The 15,286-nt window shown below is 38.8% G+C and overlaps 1 long non-coding RNA gene across 1 annotated transcript; it reads right to left on the bottom strand.

Annotated features, from left to right (window-relative positions):
- Positions 1-2,589: 2,589 nt before the first annotated feature.
- LOC116538711 lies at positions 2,590-10,275 on the bottom strand. The gene is made up of 3 exons (XR_004263760.1): positions 10,190-10,275; positions 9,346-9,399; positions 2,590-2,736 (listed from the first exon to the last, which is right to left on the bottom strand). It is a non-coding gene; the product is annotated as an uncharacterized LOC116538711 (long non-coding RNA).
- Positions 10,276-15,286: the final 5,011 nt, after the last annotated feature.

The raw sequence follows: 15,286 nt of genomic DNA on the forward strand, positions 1-15,286 counted from the left end.
AAATAATGCAGACACCTAATATATTTTCATCATGGGTACATCTGAGGAGCTGCAACCTTACTTTTAATAAAATCATACATTCACAGAGGAATTTGTGCTTTAAAGTAACATGACTTTGATTCTTTTATTTAAAAAAGAATCTCTTGTAATGTAAACAAGCTCAGATTCAAGAAAAACTGCTTTCTGAAATCAAGGAACATCTGGATTATATATTCTTAATAGAAGTTCAATAAAATATAGAAATGTGACAAGCATGCTTTTATGCAAATCAAGAAGCTTGCGAAACAACATGAACATTTTGGTTTGGGAATCTCTTGAAAAAATTACGATAGCCTTGTTTTTGCACTTTTTATGTCATAAAGAGGTCATTTTAAGCATCATACTTTAGAAACTTAAAAATTATTCATATTTTATGTACAGAAACTAAAAATAATGTTAATGGTATAGTTGGAATATTTATGTATAGCTGATAATATTTTGGAGTGAATATACATGACTACAACTGTATATAATATTAATAGGAAGTTTTTTTGGAGGAATAGGATCATAATGTTCACATTGTTCTACATCTTGCTTTTTTCACTTACAATGTCATGACTATAAGATTATATTTTCTACCATATTATAGAATGTGTTAACTTTTTGCAGAAAATTAATCTTTTAGTTGAGCCTAAAGGTTATTATTAAAATTAATATTCTTTCCTAAAGCAACCATACTAATAACTATGCAGGACCAGCAGTGGGAGCAACTCTGTTAGGCTTTTAAAGATATTTTGTAAAGCTGAAGCATATCACTTATGTTACAAATTCATCCAGGATGGAGCAAGTGTGGGCAGTGTAGGAAAAGAAATCAAGAGGCTGTTTCTTCCTCATTCATTGACCAGTGTCTTCCTCTTTCCTCTCAAACTCTTGAGGAAAGGTATTGTCTTTCTGGGTCCACAAGCGGGTGTAGTTTTAAGGGCAAGAACTTGCTAGCGCCATGCCGCCCTTCCATCTCTCTCCATCCGGGAGATTTAACAGTTTATGTTTAAATTTCAGGGGCACGGGAAGAAACTAAGAGTCGGTCACCCCAGCGAAAGTTCTAAGGAACTCCTTTCATTGGCCTGGGATCTTAGAGAAGGTGGGGGTTCCTCCCAGGTTAAAAGTCCCCTTCTTCCACACCCCTCGGACTCCATGTTTGGATCCCCTTCCACGAACACTCCCTTCGTGGAAGCCATCTTTCTCTCTCCTGGATTCCCCCTCTGGAGTCCCCTTCCACACTCTCTCGTGGAAGCCTGTCTTCCCTCCTAAACTCCATCTCTCTCTATTCCCTTCCACTCAGTGTGGAAGCTGCTTTCCTCTCCTGGATTCCATCTTTCTGGATTCTCTCATTCAGTGTGAGTTAGCTGTTTCTTTCTCTCTCCTTCTGTTTCTCTCTCTACATAAATCACTTCCTACAAACACTTTTGAGTCCAGCATTTACTGTACAGTGCACCATGGTCCCCTCTCTCACTCTTAAGAGGGTAGGAAATAAGAACCTGGAGAAATGTCCTCAGGGGAGCTGAGAGCACCCAGAACCCCTGAACCCGAATATTACATTTAGCAAGCCAGTCAGGAGAAGGGTACAGCCAGGAGAGGGGTACACCAGGAAAGGGATACAACCAGAGAAAAAGACTTCAAAACTTTTAGTAAAACTGGCCCCATTCTGTCCTGCCTCTTTAAGAACACCTGAAGCGGCTGCAGCCAGGCAAGGCTGCGAGAATCAGAGCAGCAGCGCAGCCCAGCCAAATTAAAACTGCAGGCCTTTTTTGTTTGTTTTTGTTTTTTACCTCAAAGCTGTCTCTCTGCTTTCCCTCTCCTTCTCTATCCTTCTGACATTATCTCTGGGACCAAAACCTGCAGGAGACTGTAGGACTGCTTGCCAGCCTGGAAGAGTACAGCCGCAGGGGTGGAACCCAGTGCACGCAGAGAAAAGCCGTGGGGAGAGGCGAGGTACAGCCTGAGCCTGCAGGGGACGGGGGCGAGCGGCAGCCTGGCCCATGGTTCTCCAAGGCCTCTCTGGCGTTCTCCAGCCCCAGGCAGCAGGGTAAGAAGGCTCCCTAGGACATTTGCCTGCCAGTCACTGGTCCCTGTGTGGGCAGCAGCCTGGGGAGTGGCCCAACCTTGCACATGGTTCTGGCAGAGTCAACATGGCAACCAAAGGCCGCGGGGCGGGGGAACTCACGGCCGGCCCAGCAGTGGCCGCAAACCAGCAATCAGTTCAGTACCCATTTTACCTGGGGGACGCCCCAGGTCGAAGTGGCAGTAATTTCTTTAACCCGGGTGTGGGCATCACTTGTGTTTGATTTCAGATGGGTGCTTCTATTCCCAAGCCCAAGTCCCCATTAAAATGTATGCTGGAAAAGTGAGACCAATTTAGCGCACAGTCTTTAAGGAGGAAGCGGCTTATTTTTCTCTGCCAAACAGCGTGGCCAAATTACCCTCTCCTGAGTGGAAAATGTAGTCCACAAAGGGAAGAGAAAGCAATCCAGCAGCTTTCCTTGGGCAATTACGGGAGGCCTTAAGCAAAGACCCCACACCCCCCTTCGCCAGACTCCATTGAGGGTCAGTTAATACTAAAGTAAAAGTTTCTTACTCACTCAGCAGCAGACATCAGGCGGAAGCTCCAGAAGCTGGCTTTGGGACCAGAGCAGAGTCTAGAATCATTACTGAACCAGGCAACCTCGGTGTTTTATAATACAGACCAGAAAGAACAGGCTGAAAGGAACAAGAGAGATCAGGCTCAGTCATGGCTTTTGGGCAAGCAGACCCCAGGGGCTCAAACGAGGGAAAGGCTCGGGTTAGCCGCCAGTCTGGCAGAACTTGTTACCAGTGTGGTCTGAAGGGACACTCTGTAAGAAATTGTCCCCAGAGGAATAAACCACCATCTCTTCATGCCCATTGTGCCAAGGGAATCACTGGAAACCACACTGTCCCAAGGGAAGAAGGATCTCAGGGCCTGAGGTGTCTGACCAGATGACCCAATGGCAGGACTGAGGGTGCCTGGAGCAAGTGCCAGCACGAGCCATCACCCTCACAGAGCCACGGCTAAAGCTGACCATAGACGTCCAGGAAGTTAATCTTCTCCTGGACACTGCATGGCCTTCTCAGTGTTTCTCTCCTGCCCTGGAGATTTGGTGCTTCTTAATTCTCTCCCCTCAGACTCTCCCTCTCTAGGTCCATCCTGGGAAGGACTATTTTTGGTCATTCTGTCCACTCCAACCGCAGTTAAGGTAGTGGAAATAGACTCATGGATTCATCACGCTCGGCTGAAGCCTTGGATACTGCCTGAGGAAAGACACAGACCCTCCACTCCTCAGCCTGAAGTTCCAGGAGACAACCCTTCATCTACCTGTGAGCCATTAGAAAATCTACATCTGCTTTTCCAACAAGATCCTCAGGGAAGTAACCACACGTAAGTCTAATTTATATCCTGGCATTAACAGGACTATAACCCTCAACTTTGCTCTCTCTCAAACTCAGTATCGTTTTCATAGTGGGAAGGGAACTTGTCTCTTTCTAGGCAAAATGCTGCTATTTTGTAAACCAGTTAAGTGTTGTTTTGAACATAGAACTCAGGAATCAAACACAGGGCTAAAGACCTTCAAGAACCCGGCTCTGTTCTCTCCTAGGCTCGTTTGTAACCATTCTCTATTTGTTGGCCTCTGGGCCTCTCATCTTTAACCACCTTGTCACATTCGTTTCTTCTAGAACCATAAGTTCACAAATAATCCTGCCGCTGGAACCCCAGATGTCCTTGGCTCATGAACTCTATCCTGGATCTTTAAATCAACCTGCACCCCTGAAAGGCTCCCCTCTTGTGGAAACCTCAACTGCAAGGCCCCTTCTACACCCCATTTCAGCAGGAAGTAGTTAAAGAGAATCAATGGTAATCGCTAAAAAAGTTGGGCTTTCCTGTTCAGAGGGGGGAATGAGGGAAGGTGTTCTCCTTCCTGGTCCACAAGGGGGTGTAGTTTTCAGGGCAAGAACTTGCTAGCGCCATGCCCCCCTCCCATCTTTCTCCATCTGGGAGACTTACGGGTTTATGTTTAAATTTCAGGGGCACGGGAAGAAACTAAAAGTCAGTCACCCCAGCGGAAGTTCTAAGGAACTCCTTTCATTGGCCTGGGATCTTAGAGAAGGTGGGGGTTCCTCCCAGGTTAAAAGTCCCCTTCTTCCACACCCCTCGGACTCCATGTTTGGGTCCCCTTCCACGAAAACTCCCTTCGTGGAAGCCATCTTTCTCTCTCCTGGATTCCCCCTCTGGAGTCCCCTTCCACACTCTCTCGTGGAAGCCTGTCTTCCCTCCTAAACTCCATCTCTCTCTATTCCCTTCCACTCAGCGTGGAAGCTGCTTTCCTTTCCTGGATTCCATCTTTCTGGATTCTCTCATTCAGCGTAAGAGGTAGCTGTTTCTTTCTCTCTCCTTCTTCTGTTTCTCACTCTCTTTAAATAAATCACTTTCTACAAACACTTTTGAGTCCAGCATTTACTGTGCACTGCACCATGGTCCCCTGTCTCGTTCTTGAGAGGGTAGGAAACCAAGAATCTGGAGAAACATCCTCTCAGGGGAGCTGAGGGCAACCTGAACCCCTGAACCCCAATATTACACTCTCAGTTTCAACCTTCCCATCATGGCTTGTTGTGGCTGGGAAAGCTCCACATAGGCACACTAGACTCTCAGACTGACATCTCAAATATGGCTTATGGGTGTTGTTATCCTCTCTGGAGTGTGGCTCAGGGGACAACACCTAAGTAAAGCCATCAGACACATAGCATGGCTCACAGTAAACACCGAATAGTAATTAAACAGATATTAACATTTTTGAGGATGTGCTGGCCATAGGATCTTACGATATGTAAACCTGGGACCTACACCCAAATATTCTAATTTATTAATTTGGGTAGGGAACCAGGCATCAGTGTTTGCTTCTTACATGCCTCCAACATTGAGAACCCGTGATCTCTGTAACAGGATATCCCATGAGCAGCTTTCACTGCATCCTTATTTGGCTGTCAGGCAGTGTTCTTCATGATTCACACACTCCTTTATTTCTCATAACAATCTATGATAGGGTTTATTATCCTCACCATGATGATGAGGAAGCTGAAACACAGAGACAGTAAGTAGCTTGCCCAATGACACATAGCTGGCAAATTGCTGAGTTAGGATTTGAACCCCAAATTGGAGCATTCAGTAAAACAGAATATCCAGTAAGAAGGGAAGAATGCTCAAAGCTTCCTCACATTTTCAGCCATAGGAAGATACATCATAGCAATACCAGAACTTCGAGTCATTATGTTGAATGACCAGTTAATGGGTCAGTAAGGAGATTGAAGGCTAGAGAGAAACAGATGCTGCCACGTATCAAGACCTCATTAGCTTAAGAGACAAAACTTCAGCCTTTACGTGGGTTGTAAGTTAAAGAGTGCTCAGATGACTCTCTGACGTAGCTGCAGTTTCTGAATTTGCAGTCTGCTAAGTACCTAAGTAAGTAAAAGAAAAGCTGCTTATCAGAGTGTTAGACATATGGGTTTGTCTGAAGTGCTTATTATTTTAAATTTCACCAAGTCAACTTCCCTTGGGTTGACTATTGTTTATAGTCACCGCTTTCATTTTTGAATGAAAATTTTAGTTTAGATAGAAAGTCTTTAAGCTTTTAGTACACATCTAGGCTAAGTCTTGACAGTGCTACAAAATTATATAGTTGCCTCAAATTGCTGGTGTTTCCCATAGAATATGTCATATAAGTAATAGATATTTAAATTTTCACAATAGTGACAGAAGAGTCACCATTGAATTCTGATATTTCCCAACAACAGAAATGAGTTTGTGGGGGAAAAAGCCTACTAAACTTTATAGAAGAAGTTAGAAAGGGTAAGTTTTAGGAGATGGTGTCCGTTCAGGACAGGTAAAGCTAAGGGGGAACCTTGAAGAATGAGGGGAGAAGAAACCCCTAAACCTGGAAGACGTCAGCAAGACTGCAAGTGTTAGCAAAAAAGGGGTGTGGCAGGGAAACAGGGTGATACATTTCCTATACTTCAGCAGTTTGTGTGCTTAACCAGTTAGTACTGTTTTGGGTTTTTCGTGACGTGTAATCATTAGAACCTCAGAGATGATTGAGCCTACACTAACTTATCAAAGCTTATTGAATACTTTGTGCGAATCTCTCATTTTTTTATTTGAGAAGTGCTGTAAATTTGGAAGAGTGAAGTGATGAAAACTAAATGAAAACCAAGTCCCTCAGTTATTTTACATTCCTTTATTGATGGTTTAAGCCCCTCAAAATTGTGAGGACTATTATTCAGTCTTCTAAAATTTGACAGTTCTCTCTAGCGTGAATTACTCAAATGCTCGAGTTATTAAGAGTATACCTGTAACCACACTGGACATAGATTTTTCCATATAAGTTGCAGAAATGTTAAATGTCTTCATGAGTCTGTGTAAGCAGAAGTTGGATATTCTGGAAGTTTTAAGCAATTTGTTATTAACATTTCATGTATATTTGGATATTGAATATATTTTACTCAGTATCCTTAAATTACAAATATTTTTGAAGGCTGAATTTCCCAATTTGTATTATTTTCCTAGGAATTATTCCTGTTTTTGAAAGCACAATGCCAATTTGAGAAAATAAAAATCATAAATGGTAGTAAGAATAAAGCTCAAGAATAGAAACAAAATGTAAACTCATTTAAGACAAGGTCATTCGGATGAAGGTTGTCTAAGTACTTTTCCCAACCTCTTTTCCATCCTTTTCCCCTTATGTTGGTGAAGCCTGAAGGATAGACTGAACTATTCTTCTTTTAGGGGAAGCTGAGCAAGACAGGGCCTCAGTCTCTGTGGTGGTGCTGTTTAATACAAGGATAATGTGAACCGCACTGCAGACTATATATGTAATTTTTAATTTTCCAGCTTCCCATATTAAAACAGGTAAAAATAGTTCAGGATCCATGGCTCGTGCCTGTAATTCCAGCACTTTGGGAGGCCGAGGTGTGTGGATTGCCTGAGTTCAGGAGTTCGAGACCATCCTGGGCAACATGGTGAAACCCTGTCTCTACTAAAATACAGAAAATTAGCAGGGTGTGGTGGTGTGCACTTGTAGTCTCAGCTACTGGGGAGTATGAGGCAAGAGAATTACTTGAGCCCAGGAGGCGGAGGTTGCAGTGAGCCAAGATCATGCCACTGCACTCCAGCCTGGGTGACAGAGCGAGACTCCATCTCCAAAAGAAAAAAAAAATAAAAAGGTAAAGATAAAGAACAAAAATTAATTTCAGTAATTTACTCAATTTTTAAATAATTTAAAAAATAATTTAGCTTAATATGTCTAAAATATTTTAACACGTACTCAATATAAAAACACTAAGAAGATATTTTACTTTTTTTTGTACTAGTCCTTTAAAATTTGGTGTGTATTTTACACTTATATGACATCTCATGTCAGTCTATCTATATTTCAGGTGCTTGGTGATCATACACAGCAAATGGCTACCATATTGGTGAGACTTCATGGTATCATTAAGAAAAAAATTATTACCAGTGTAAAAGTTGAAGGCTTGCCTTAGTTCAGGATTTAGGGAAAGATCCTAGATTTCAAGGTGTCTCTGTAAACGCTTGCTGTGTTCAGCCCAGAAGAGCTCCTAGATCTGTTAACTTCGGACCTTCGAAAGAGGACCACAGTAGTATGCGGAAGCATTTCTAGGTCTTGCAGCTAGAAGATGACTAAGATGGCCCTGAGAGTAGAGAGGACTTTTTCAAGTGTCAGCAGAAGGATGACATTTTACCAGTTTATGCTGCTAGTCCACACAAACAGAAACTTTTCTCCTGCATGATCTAGTCAGATTCACTCTCCATGAGAGAGACAAACAACTTGACCCATTGTAACAATGAAAGAAGACACAGCCCTGTATAGTCACATAGAGAGCATAACTAATTTTTCAAGACTAAGTCACCTGATGATGAAGACCAAATTGAAGAACTAGACTAGAAACAGTACTATCAAATTAGAACTAATGAAAAAGATGGAGAGAAATTAAAGAAACAAGTAATGACTCTCAAGGAGATACATTTAGAGTATAAAAAGGATTTTTCAGAGCTGTCATGGTCACCTTTGGCTGCTATGACAAAACACATGACTAGGTGGCTTAAACAACAGGCATTTATGTCTCACAGTTCTGGAGGCTCAGAAGTCCAAGATCAAGGTGTCAGCAGATTTGGTCCTTGGCGAAGGCAGTCTTTCATGTTTGCAGAGAGTTGCCTTCTTTCTGTATCCTCCCATGGTAGAGAGAAGCAGCTCGGGTGTCTGTTTCTTCTCTTACAAGGGCAGTCATCCATCTCATCATGGAGGCTCTAACCTCATGACCTCATCTGAACCTAATTACTTCCCAAAGGCGCTGCCTACTATAGGTCAAGACCAGCTGATCTATTGCCAACTTACAGACTTGAACAGGCGGCTTGTAAGTCAGTAAGATTTTATAGATTAGGCAGCATGTTTACAGCAAAAATATGACTAATACAAAATAATTCAACAATAATTGAGGAAAATTTCCTGAGCTGAAGAAAACTTGAATATTTAAATGGAAAGGATTCATTCAGTTACAAAGAGTGTTAATGAAAACAAACAAACTTACAACTCTACATATCCTTGTGAAATTGAAAGATAAATTGTGAAGGAAAGAGAATCAGTCTGTTATAAACATTCTTTATATATATGTATATATATATATATATATAAATAATATATATATATATATTTTTTTTTTACAGAGAAAAGATCATACATTTTAAAGAAATCAGAGAAAAAGAACTGCTAAACAAAGATTCTTTACCTATCTATTTATCTGTCAGAATAAGAGCAAGTCAAGACATTGGAAAATATACTACTCAGTCACCTATTTAAGTAAAGTTTTTGAGGATGGTTTCCAACTTTTTGTTAATGGAATCAGATTATCCATTTCAAGGGAATGGGAAATGAATAGAAGAGGAAAAGTGGTAACAAATCTTGCAATAATTAAGACTTAGTAGGTGCTTAAAAATTAACTGGGAATTTATTATATAAAGAATTAATTCAACAATAGAGAAACTCCAAAAGGGATAATCTAATAATAGCTTAAAATTAAAATTTATAGACTACCTAAGTAAAATTCTGTGGCAAACAAAAGCACTGTAAAAGCCCCTTTACAGTGGGGGAAATGGGGAGTTGGGGAATAAGAGACTCTAATAGTCTCCTTCAGTGGGAGACTTAAAAGGGAAGGAAGCAGTGACTGAGCAAGCATGACACAGTTATTAAATAATGTTGATACATTAATAAAGAATATTAGAATTACCATTATTAGGCATCACTAGTGAAATCAATAAGCACAATTTAATTTACAGATTACCTGGAGAGGGAGGAAAAGGGGGAAGATAAAGTGAAACTTAAGCCAGCAAAATTTATGAAAAGGGAATAGAAGAAACAACAATAATTTACAATAAATACTAAACATAAACTGAGATTAAAAAAGATCGATCATTCCAATAAATGCAAATGGGCTAAATATCTGGCCATATGCTAACTGCTGGTAAAGAATAGTATCTCTCTTTCTCTCTTTTGTTTAACACTTTTGTTTGGCATAGGATGTAATTTAAAACTTTAAAATTGGAAGTGATAAAAAATGTTATTTTTTGTATTTAGTTATGGAAAATAAAATTTGTATTTTAGATTCTGTTATTACTTTAGATTCTGTTATTTCTTTATTATCTTCTTACTAAGGAGGCCATATATAGTTTTCTTTCTCCAAATGTTCAGTTATTAAACTGGGTGGTGGAGATATATAGCAAAATGACCATTTAAACTTAGTGTTACCCAGATATTAAAAATGTGTTTTTTTCCCCAAAATCCTAACAAAACCTCTCTCTATTTTTATAGTGACTAATTACTAAGCTGCTCCTTTTCTCATCCCATGCAGTGCTGACTGTTTTTGTGTGGATATTATAATGATGTCCTTATATTTTTAACATGTTCATGGCTAATTAGATAAACCACAGGAAAATTATTTACTTTATCCTTGTATTAAGTGAAGAGGTATTCCATTTTTTCCCAAAGGGGCAGAGAGTATAAGGAAGAGGAAGAAGGCTATTTTTTAAAAGAATGTATCTATGAGATATAATTTATTATTTGACTTTACTTACATTAATGAAGTTAGATGTTCAAAATCCAGTCATAATCATTCTGCCAAAAAGACACATGTTCTTTCAGGTTCATTACAGTGTTATTCACAATAGCAAAGACATGAAATCAACCTAGGTGCCCATCAATGGTGAATGGGTAAAGAAAATGTGGTACATGGAATACTATGCAGCCATAAAAAAGAATGAAATCATGTCCTTTGCAGCAATGTGGATGCCACTGGAGGCCATAATCCTAAGCGAATTAACACAGGAAAAGAAAATAAAATACTACATGTTCTCACTTATAAGTGGGAGCTGACCAGTGGGTACTCATGGACCTAATGATGGCAGCAATACACTCTGGGGATTACTAGAATGAGTAGGGAGTAAGGGGAGCAAGGGCACTTGGGTAGTGGGATCATCATACCCCAAACCTTAATATCTTGCAATATATCCAGGTAACAAACATGCACATGTACCCCCAAATCTAAAATAACAGTTGAAATTAGATTTTAAAAGTCCAGTTATAGTTTGTAAATTTCCTCATTATTGAACTTTACAAAACAAATTTCAGTGGAAAAGAAGAGAATTAAGAAGTGACCATTGAGCAGTGGTAAATAGCAATCAGTTTCATATGAGTATCTTCATTTCAGTTCAAATATTATAAGCTTGAGACTAAATCAGTCTTTTTTTTTTTTTTTTTTTTGAAACAGGGTTTTGCTATGTTGCCTAGGCTGGTTTCAAACTTCTGGGCATGAGTAATTCTCCTGCCTCAGCCTCCAGAATAGCTGGGACTACAGGTCTGCACCACCATGCAGGGCCTATCTTCAATCAGTCTTGTCATTTTAGTGCATTTGACTCACACTTCCACTTTTATAATCATTTTTTTTTCTCTACGTCTTATTTTTTTCCCTTAAATCTTAAAGAAAAATTTTTGACAATTTAAAAATAATTGACGTCCAGGTTTATAAACTGCTCATGAGGAAGCATTTTCAAAGGGAGAAGATAAACCAAACTAACTTCTGTCCAGTTGCTCAAAACCATTGTTTCTGGGGTTTCCAAAATCTATTTATTTCTATAATCAAAAAGGGTCAAAATCTACTATCACATTCCCACTTCTCTCTGATTTTCAGAACACAACACCTGAGTCTTTGATTTTTTTTCTCCCTTGCCATTTGCCATACAAAGAATTATACAGCTCAATAAAATGAAAGGCTCAGCACTGTGTGGTTCATCCAAGTGGCTGAAGGGATTCTGAGATAGGTTAATGGTTCTGATTGTTTTCTCCTATTGATTTTTAGGATGATTATATTTTATTTATGGGGGGAAAACTTGGACTTGTATGTGAACTGTCTTGAGAGTAAACTAGGCCTCTTGCAGGTTGAAGAATTTCATGTGAATTTGTAATGGTTTGTGGAAAATATAAAAAGGGGAATATGATGATAAGTAAGTTTCATTTTAAGAAATGATTAAGTCTTCAGACATCCTATCTGGTATATGTGGTTGAATTAGTTTAATTGAACTGACCATTTTAATTTTATTTATTTATTATTATTATTATTTAATTTGAGACAGAGTCTCTCTCACTCAGGCTGGAGTGCAATGGCACAATCTCAGCTCACTGCAACCTCCATCTTCCAGGTTCAAGTGATTCTCCTGCCTCAGTTTCCTGAATAGCTGAGATTACAGATGCCTGCCACCACACCCAGCTAATTTTGTACTATTAGTAGAGATGGGGTTTCACCATGTTAGCCAGGCTGGTCTTCAATTCCTGATCTCAAGTGATCCACCCACCTCGGCCTACCAAAGTGCTGGGATTACAGGTGGGAGCCACTGCACCCAGCCGAACTGACCATTTTTAGCAGCCAACAAAAACAGAAGGTGGTCCTTTTTGTCTCTAGTCCAAAGAATGATCAGAAGAGTTGATCATTCAGGTGGGAGAGGTATGGGAGTGCAAAAAAAAAAAAAAATACTGAATCTTGGGTCAATTCCTTGCTGCTTGACTTCTAAGATTGCTTACAGCCTTTTGAAAGGTTGTGCTGATACCCATGACATTAAGGCAGAATGGCTCCCTTTCTAAAATCCTGACATAAATGCATTTTTCTCTTTGCAGTACTAGCTTGAATTCTTTGGATCTATTTCAAGTGGAGCAGATGACTAATCACCCCCTTCTGCTAGTAGATAATGGGTTGTCTATAAAACCTTGTTTTTGTGTGGTTACCTTATTGTGAAGTTCATGTCTTTTGAGGAATATTCACAACTGAAAGGCAAGGAAAATGTCCACTCCAGGGTATAGTAAAGCTGACAGGGGAAAAAAACTCCAACTAAATGACTTGGCTCTGTTGTTTTTTAGTTTCCTGAGAGAAAGTGGCCTTGACCCCCATGCATTACTGCTTTTGAGATTCTAGCAGCAGATAGTACGAAATGACAGTTGGTGAAGACAACTGAAGGTGTTTATAACATTGCAGGGTTGTGCAGGTGACTTTAAAAACAAAGGATTTGAAAGTGATAAAAAGTGGGGACTGGCAGGAGAGATGGTAATAAAGCCACTAGCTACTTGAGGCAATGTCCCCCCGCCTTTTTTTATTGCATGATTGCAAATTAAAGCAGAAAAAAAAATTAACCCCAGGCAAAAAAGAATATTCAGCCCTTACCTTAGTGGTTTTAGAAAACCTCATAGTCTTTGGTTTTTAGATTAGATATTTTTTTTCTTTTGCCTGCTGGTTGCCATACAAAGAGATATAGCTCAATAAAATGAAAGATCCACAGCACTGTGTTTCATAGCAAGAGCCTGAAGGGATTCTGAGCCAGGTTAATGGATTTGATGGTTTTCCCTTCATTGATTTTTAAGATGATTATATTTTATTTATAGGCAAGAAAATAATAGTTAATCTTAGATTTATTGAAAACTTATTGCAAGGCTGCACGAATTGATAACAATAACAGTACATTTAGGGCAACAAAACTAGACTTGTCTTTAATCCCTTAAGTGCTGATGTGCAGGGAACCTATTGACTTGAAATTAAATGTGCTCTAACCCATGACTGAATCCAGGTGGGGAAGAGTTATATTTTTCTGGCTGCTCTGAAAGATTTCATTACACAAAGCTTTGGTACACCTGAGGTGTTTCTTTTGTAAAAATGATGTGAAAAATCTTAGAGCCAAGAGCTCAGGAATACATGTTGCTCTCTGGAGGTTTTAAGAACTGGTTTCCAAGTCAGCCAGTCATCTGTCAGCTAAAAAGCCTACTGGTCAACCATAATTGTGTCCAGAGGTTTGAATCTTAAACAAGGATGTGTGTGTTCTAAGATGCAGAAAAAGCTCAAAATATTAGTTTATGATAATTCAGAATTCCATTGCCTTAAAATGATTATAATTTGCTTTTGTGTTCTAAATGAGTTCAGGGACCTTTTGTATTTGGAGCAAATGAATCCCTGTTCACCAAACAAGGGCAGTAGGTTTGAATAACTGTCAACACAGTCACATTATAACTATGGCTCTGAAACGCCGGCTAGAGGGTCTCAATATGTAGTGCTCATATGAAATGAAGGGGCCAGAAACATATTTTCCAGCAATTTAGACAAACTTTTCTAGAGAATTGAATGTTTGTGGAGAGATATAAAAGAAAATATTTAAAATGTCCTGTGGAGCCAAGAAGCTTTGAGCATTGCAGTCACCCAAAATCATGTGGCATTGTTTTACAGTATTTTAAAGTTCACTTTTACTAAAAGTGCCATATTAACTTACACTGTAGCTAGCATGGGTGGTTCAAGTGCATTATTACCTGTAAAGCAAATGTTCATTTTTCAATTACGCTATGGTCTTATTTTCCAGAAATCTTGACTTGAATGCTTAGTCACTTTCTGTTAAAGACAGTGCAGAATATAAAATGAACTTCCCACCAGAAGTGTTGGGTATACAAATATTCCCAGCAAGGGCAAACCAACATTCTAATATGAATGCTAGAAATTGTTGACTCTCTGTGTTTTAACCCAGGATGTATCAAAAGGAAGGGGTCAGAGAAACAAAAGAGTTATGCAATGAATGAGGCTTCCTTTTTTACTTGATTATTCTGTATTGAGTTGAATTATCCACATTACTTGAAGCTCTATATTTAAAAGGAAAAGAGAGACTAGAATAAAGATGTTTCCAAAGTTGAACCTCAGGTTCACAAAACTCTGGAAAAAACAGGAGACAGTTTTCCATAGCTGAATGTCAATCAGTAAAGTTTTATATTTGCTTAAGTACATATAGCATTTTCCTGCTAGGAAAATGGAGAAATTCAAGTAAATCTTAAGGCTGGATATAAAGACAAAAACATGAAGATAAGATAGTTGAAAATCCCAGAAGAAATTTAATTGCAGATAAGAGATTTAAAGTGAAACAAGAGATGAACCACATCTTTTACCCAAATAATTTCTGTCCAGAATTTTTGAATACACACACACAATTTCTATATTCTTTATGTTTGACTTCATTTTTCTTGGCCCCATCTTGAATAACTTGTCCAGAAAATTCAAAAAAGCAACATGTTGAATGAGTGAACATTTTGTATGAGTCAAGACCATAAAGAACATGAAGATTCTCTGATGAGAAATCTGTTTACTCAAAAGCTTTGGTTTACTTTTTAGTTTTTATGAAATTACAATAATAATATTCATATTTTATCAAAATGTGTGGTGCCCCTCTGATCAGAAATTCTTATGTAGATATATTAACTTATCTTCATCTTAAATCTACTAAAAATTCTTTCTGATAAATGGAATTATTATAGAAACTGGAAAGATAGGTTGTATTTAGATTTTCTTTTTTCACACAATCATATATAATAAGAAGTCTCCTTTTAAACAAAAAATGTAGACAGTTCTTTCAAATCATTTAACTTTAAAAACTAATAGTATGTCATGTTCTTACTATTTTTGGCCAAATCATATTTCTGTTAAATTTTGCTGTTTCCCATTTTCATTTCCATTTATTTCTGGAGGTGAGATTCAATTGGACCAGAAAAGGACAGGGCATATTGATTAAGGTTCAACTTATGATCTTTAAGTTTTATTTCTGTTGGTCTTCTTTCTTAGCCTTGCCCTGCAAGATTTTCCAATCTGTACATATTTTATA

The sequence above is a fragment of the Sapajus apella genome, unplaced genomic scaffold (genome assembly GCF_009761245.1).
Source record: "Sapajus apella isolate SASKATOON/1434 unplaced genomic scaffold, GSC_monkey_1.0 scaffold122, whole genome shotgun sequence".
Taxonomy (NCBI): Eukaryota; Metazoa; Chordata; class Mammalia; order Primates; family Cebidae; genus Sapajus; species Sapajus apella.